We start from the raw sequence: 6,413 nt of genomic DNA on the forward strand, positions 1-6,413 counted from the left end.
CATATTGCCCCAGCCTGTCAACTTGTAAAGGTCATCTGGTGCAATGACCTTCATACAAGACTTCTATTCAGAGTATATAATGTTTTTTGTTACCATTCCTAAATTTTTTATGACTTTTTAATGTATAATGGGGCATTTTACATCTAAAAAGGCATTTATCTATCTTGAGACGTGGTCATGCGATAACGACATAGAAGGAAAAGAGGATTCAGGATTAATTGTGCTTGTATTACAGTCATCAATTCCAGCCCGAATGAAGATCTAATGACCCGAAATACCATGAAAGGGACCTAACATGTTGTCAGTGTTCAGCATTTTTGGAAATGTCAAGGAGAGAGGTGGGCACAGTGTGATGGAAGATCCCAAAATAGTTGTAGACTCAAATCAAAAATGGAAGACGCTCTTTCTTACCATGAAATTATGTAGCCCCCATAGCAAAACTTATCATGACCATCAGCAGCTAGTCAGTTCAAGAAACGGAGAGGTCATGACTATCATGGCTTTCTGAGTTTCTCATCCTTGGTTCTTCATTTTACCACCTCTTCTTTCTTCTGCAGGTCAATTTTCTCCACTTCTCGATCAGGACTTCATTAAAAGGGTTGTATCAGGACAACAATCTTGGTCCATATTCTCTTTTATGGAATATGGATGTCATAAGCAGGGTCCTTCCCTGGGGACCTCCCTCAGGAAGAATTGCTGCTCCCACTTTGGTGGATCTGGTGAGGCTTTGTGGAAATGCAAGCCTAGATATGGCTTCACTCCTACAATGGGAGTGAGAAAAGTGGGATGTCTTCCTTAAAACATCCCCTTAAATAAATCTGGGCCTTTTGTGAATCACATTGATAGCCAATGCTGTTCTTTCCGATTCTCATCAGTTTGATACCTGCTCCATCGATCCTACAATAGTATATGCATAGATCATAGCTTCTACAAGTTCCAATTGCTTTTGACTATGTAAGTAGAGGGTTTACACCACCATATGCAATATCTACACAGCCCTTCCCTAAATTCATGGAGAAAAGATGGGTCAAATGCATCAATGAGAAGTAACTTCCCTGTTTCTATTTCCTGTCCTACAGAAACAAATACAAATTAGTAGAGTAGAGGTAGCTAGAGTCAAATCTGAACTAAAGGAGGTTTTCCAGGACTTACCTATCCTCATCTATATCTGATCGGTGGGGATCCAACTCTCAACACCTCTTCCAATCAGCAGTGGGGTGGCTGTGGTTGGTATTGCAGCTCATGTACTGGAATAGGACTGAGGTGCACATAGGCCATGTGATAAATGTAAGTGATGTCCAGGGCCGAAGAAGAAGTTAACGTGGTTGCCGAAGCACCATAGCCTCTTCCAGCAGCTCATCGATGGAGTTGCCAGGAGTTGGACTGACCAATCAGATATTGATGACCTATATTGATGATAGATAATCGATATTTAATTCACAGGCGACCACTTTAATATGAATCAAATTACAAGGAGTCTCCTTCTTACTTTTAGCTGCTGATATGTGATTAATGGTCCTGGACTCCAGGGTCTCTCTCTGTATCCCCTGGATATCCTTTTTTTTGTACTGTGTCCCATTTATTTTTTCAGGTGAGAGTTGGGCAGACATGCTATGAAGCGGCATCCAATTAGAACTTTTAGCTATTTTCCAGAATGGAGAATGGAGGACAGCTGCACATGTGCAGTGAACCCTCCTTCACTTGCGGGGCCCCGTTCTCGATATAGGTGCGGGTCACAGCGGTGGGACCCGCACCTATAAGACAATGGGAGGCATATCCTAGCGATACACCCCCATTGTCCATGATGAGACAACCCCTTTAAGGTCCTTATAAGGGTTTGTCCAAAGTGAAGAACTTAAAAGGATTTTACAAGATTTAAATATTGATGACCTATCCTCTGGATAGTTTATCAGTATCTGATCAGTGGGGGTCCGACACCCGGGACCCCCACTGATCAGCTGTTTAAGAAGGCACCAGCACTACTATGAGCACCGCGGCCTTCTTCCAGTTCAACAAGCACAGCACCGTACATTGTATAGTGGTTGTACTTGGGGTCTCCTGCCTGGTGGTACAGTAGGTAGTTTTTGAGGTGCAAAGCAGGGCTATCTTGAGGTACTGGGAAAGGGGGCAATGACCAGCTCACCCCTAGTAACTCAATCTAGGAGCAGTCAATTAACCCTTTCTCCCATATACACCTGTTGGTATCACAGAATTCGGAGTAAAATCACATTAGCCCCTGTTGCAGTGAACCACCGGGTCACTGTACTAGTGTATGGCCCTGTCACCTCCCATTTGGACTACTGCAACATCCTCCTCTGTGGCCTCCCATCTAGAATCCCTCCAATCTATCCTCAACTCTGCTGTCTGGTTAATCCCCTCTTTTCTTCTTTGCCTCTCTTCTCTGCCAATCCCTTCCCTTGCTCCCCATTGCCCAGCGAATTCAGTTTAAAATACTAATAACTACATGAAAGGCCTCCACAACCTTTGCCCAACTTACATTTCTGACCTGCTTTCCAGATACATTCCCACATGTGATCTCCAAGACCTCCTTTTTTGCTCTCCTGCTGTTTCTAGCCCAATCGTCTACAAGATTTCTCATAAGCATCCTCCATACTCTGGAACGCGCCACCCCAGCACATCAGACTTTCCCCCAACATCCAAACCTTCAAAAGCAACCTGAAGACCTACCTCTTCAGGAAAGCCTACCACCTGCAATAAGCATGCTGCCACCACACAGCCAGATGAGCAGCTTTGACCCTCACCTACTGTCTCCTTCCCCCTTCCCTTGTAAATCCTCGTGGGCACTGGGCTGGTTCCTCTCTCTCTGTACAAGTTCGCGCTCATGGAGCTTGTTTTTGTGCTTGCTTTGTTTTATGTTATGTATGTATGCCCTCTTGTAGATGTAGAACACCTTGGAATTAATGGCGCTTTAAAATAATCTGAAATTGAATGGTCCCCGTGTACAGGTTGTCCCTGACACAGTTTTTCATTTAGTCTACACAACGCAAGAACCTAATGAGGCTTATATACAGCCTCCAGATAACCTGTTCCTCGGGGATCATGGGCTACATTTCCCTGTTTGCACAGTCATTTATGGCGGAAACATTTTCTTTCAACCATTGCCATAAAATATCAAACTGCTCATGAATCAAAGACTTTATCATAAGAATGTTTGCTGTCTCGGGAATGAGAGCAAATATGAACAACAGTTAATAGTCTGTAGACTATATAGTCTCATCCGTATACTCGTAATCGTATCCAATAAAAATTGCTTAAGATGTATAGATTCCCCTGCAATGCCAACAAATCATTACAATTGAATTGCCAAAGGAGTTTGTCACCAGCAGAGGCCTGAATTTTACTTGTGCTACTATTGAGGATGGGGGTGGCTGGAGAAATGAGAAGCCAATGACGTCTTAGCGGTAAATTTGTGCAGTCACCAAAAGTCATCATAGCGATCTTGCACCCAGTAATTCGTCATGGAGCAATTTTCTTTCTAAAATTTGGTGAAGCAGACAAATCTAATTTTTAAGAACTCCACTCATCTCTAACTTGGATAATAATTAAGCCAGCATCTCATCTGCAGACAGATGTTTGGGGGTGATTTAAAAAAAATAAAATAATTTTTGTGTATCTATATTCTTAAAACCATAGTTTTTTTTATTTTTGGGCGACTGTCTTATGTAGGGTTTCATTTTTTGCGGGATGAGATGACGTTTTTTTTAGTACCGTTTTGTAGTGTCATCTGAATAAATACCTTTTTAAAAAGACGTCACTCGTAATTGTGGTTTTGCGCCAAGAGGTATCACATTGTGTACGACCTAGTACACAGCTTTTCACATTTTGTAGTGTTTATGACTTTTTGATCGCTTGGTATTACACTTTTTGTGATGTAAGATGAAGAAAACGGCTTTTTGAGAGCGTTTTTTTTTGTTACGGTGTTCACCTGAGGGGTTAGGTCATGTGATAATTTTATACAGCATGTTATTACGGACACGGCGATAACTAATATGTATGATTTATTTAATTTATTAAAGTTTTGCACAATAACAGCATTTTTTAAACAAAAAAAAATCATGTTTTAGTGTCTCCATAATCTGAGAGCCATAGTTTTTTAAATTTTTTGGGCAATTGTCTTAGGTAGGATCTCATTTTTTGAGGGATGAGATTACGGTTTCATTGGTATGATATTGGGGTGCGTATGACTTTTTGATTGCTTGGTATTACACTTTTTGTGATGTAAGGTGAAAATAAATTGCTTTTTTTACACCATTTTTATTTTTTTATTTTTTACGGTATTCACCTGAGGGGTTATATCATGTGATATTTTTATAGAGCAGATCTTTACGGATGTGGCAATACCTAATATGTCTATTTTTTTAATTTATAAAAGTTTTATACACTAATATATTTTAAACAAAAAAAAATCATGTTTTAGTGTCTCCATAGTCTGAGAGCCATCGTTTTTTTTAATTTTTTTAGCTGTTTTAGGTAGGGGTCCATTTTTTGCGGGATGAGGTGACGGTTAAATTGGTACTATTTTGGGGGCATACGCCTTTTTGATTTCTTGGTGTTGCACTTTTAGTGATGTAAAAATTTTTTAGCACAGTTTTGATTTTACTTTTTTGACAGTGTTTTTAGCCAGTCTATACGGACAGGGTGATACGTAATATGTCAACTTTTCTTTTTTTCCCTATTTTTTACAAAAAAAAATTTACTTTGTTTTGGAAAAAGGACGCTTTTTTTTTACTTGAAACTTTAATTTTTTTATTATAAAAAAACATTTTTTTTCACTTTATTTTACTTTTTATATTTGTCCTACTGTGGGACTTCATCTTTTCAGGGTTTGATCCCTGTTTCAATTCAGTACAATACATTTAGTATTGTACTGAATTGAACTTTCAGCATCTCACACAGAGAGACGCTGACAGTTGCCTAGAAGAGCCAGTGCTGAGGCTGGATCTCCTGGGTTTCCGTAGGCTGTCAGCTCTGATGCCTGTGTAAGGCATCGGGGCTGCCATGCAACCATCGACCCACCAGCCAGCGCAGCGCGGGGGAGGCAATGGAGTCAGAGGGAGCCCCCTCCCTCTGTATGCCCCGCACGTGCAGCGGTCAGCGCTGACCGCCGCACGTTAAAGGGTTAATCCGCCGGCATCACTGCACACATCGATGCCGGTGGATGCAGCAGGGGCCCGGCTATCAGTAACATCTGGGCCCGTGCTGCGGATTGCAAGGGTGCAGCTCCTGCACCCGCCCGATCCCATCAGAAACATGCACGTGAGGATGCGGCAAGGGGCCACATTCGCTCAAGTACATGTATGTGATAATGCGGGAAGGGGTTAGAATTGTATTAAAGATGGTAACTTTGTACGTTTCCTTAGACACACGCATTGTTATATACAAAGCGTTCAAGACAAACCAGGACCTTCCATTCCAGCTTCTTCTCTAGTGCCCTTCTAGTAGGTACAGACGAGGAAAAAAAGGTGGAAATGTTTCGGAAGTAGAAAAGGGCTATGGGCCGTCCATCTGTGGACTGAAATATTGCAATATAAATGTAAAAATACTGAGGTTTGGTAGCATAGATACTATATAAATATTATCCATAATGCAGTAATACTGATATGATTGACTCAACTAATTTAGAAACCAAGGCCAAATTCTTCCATCCGACTTGTATCTTTGACGGCTCGTTTGTTGTACTTCAGAACCCGGTGAAGATTCATTAAATGCATTAACTTCATTCAATTTGCGAAATCTGAAATGTAATTTAAACTCTGGGATATAAATTCTCAGCATTTACGTATTTTTATGTCTAATTTTAGTTCAATGTTGACTTCAATTTAAAAAAATGTCATTAACTTCCTCTACATGTTAATAGCGGTTCTGGAAGCCAGCGGAGGACCTTGTGACCTTATTTTAGTTCATATTGCTTAATGTTTCCAAGAATCTCTCAGCTTAATATATATGTCTTCCAAATCTTTACTGGAAGGAAAATGTGAATTGCTGATGGCAGCAGATCTCAGTGACACAAAGTTGGTATCCTCATTGTGGTTGGCATAGGAGCCTGTAGAGCACTGCCCATATTTCCTACTTGTAGCCACTCAAAACGGTGGAGCAGCCGGGCTGGATCGGCTAACATAAAAATTCTGCTATAGGGGGCGCTCCTGACTACACATCCAGACTGCTGTTATAGGGGGCACTCTAGACTACACATCCAGACCGCTGTTATTTGGGGGCGCTCCAGACTACACATCCAGACTGCTGTTATAGGGGGCGCTGCAGACTACACATCCAGACTGCTGTTATAGGGGGCGCTGCAGACTACACATCCAGACCGCTGTTATAGGGGGCGCTCCAGACTACACATCCAGACCGCTGTTATAGGGGGCGCTCCAGACTACACATCCAGACTA

The sequence above is a fragment of the Bufo gargarizans genome, chromosome 5, assembly GCF_014858855.1.
Source record: "Bufo gargarizans isolate SCDJY-AF-19 chromosome 5, ASM1485885v1, whole genome shotgun sequence".
NCBI classification, from domain to species: domain Eukaryota; kingdom Metazoa; phylum Chordata; class Amphibia; order Anura; family Bufonidae; genus Bufo; species Bufo gargarizans.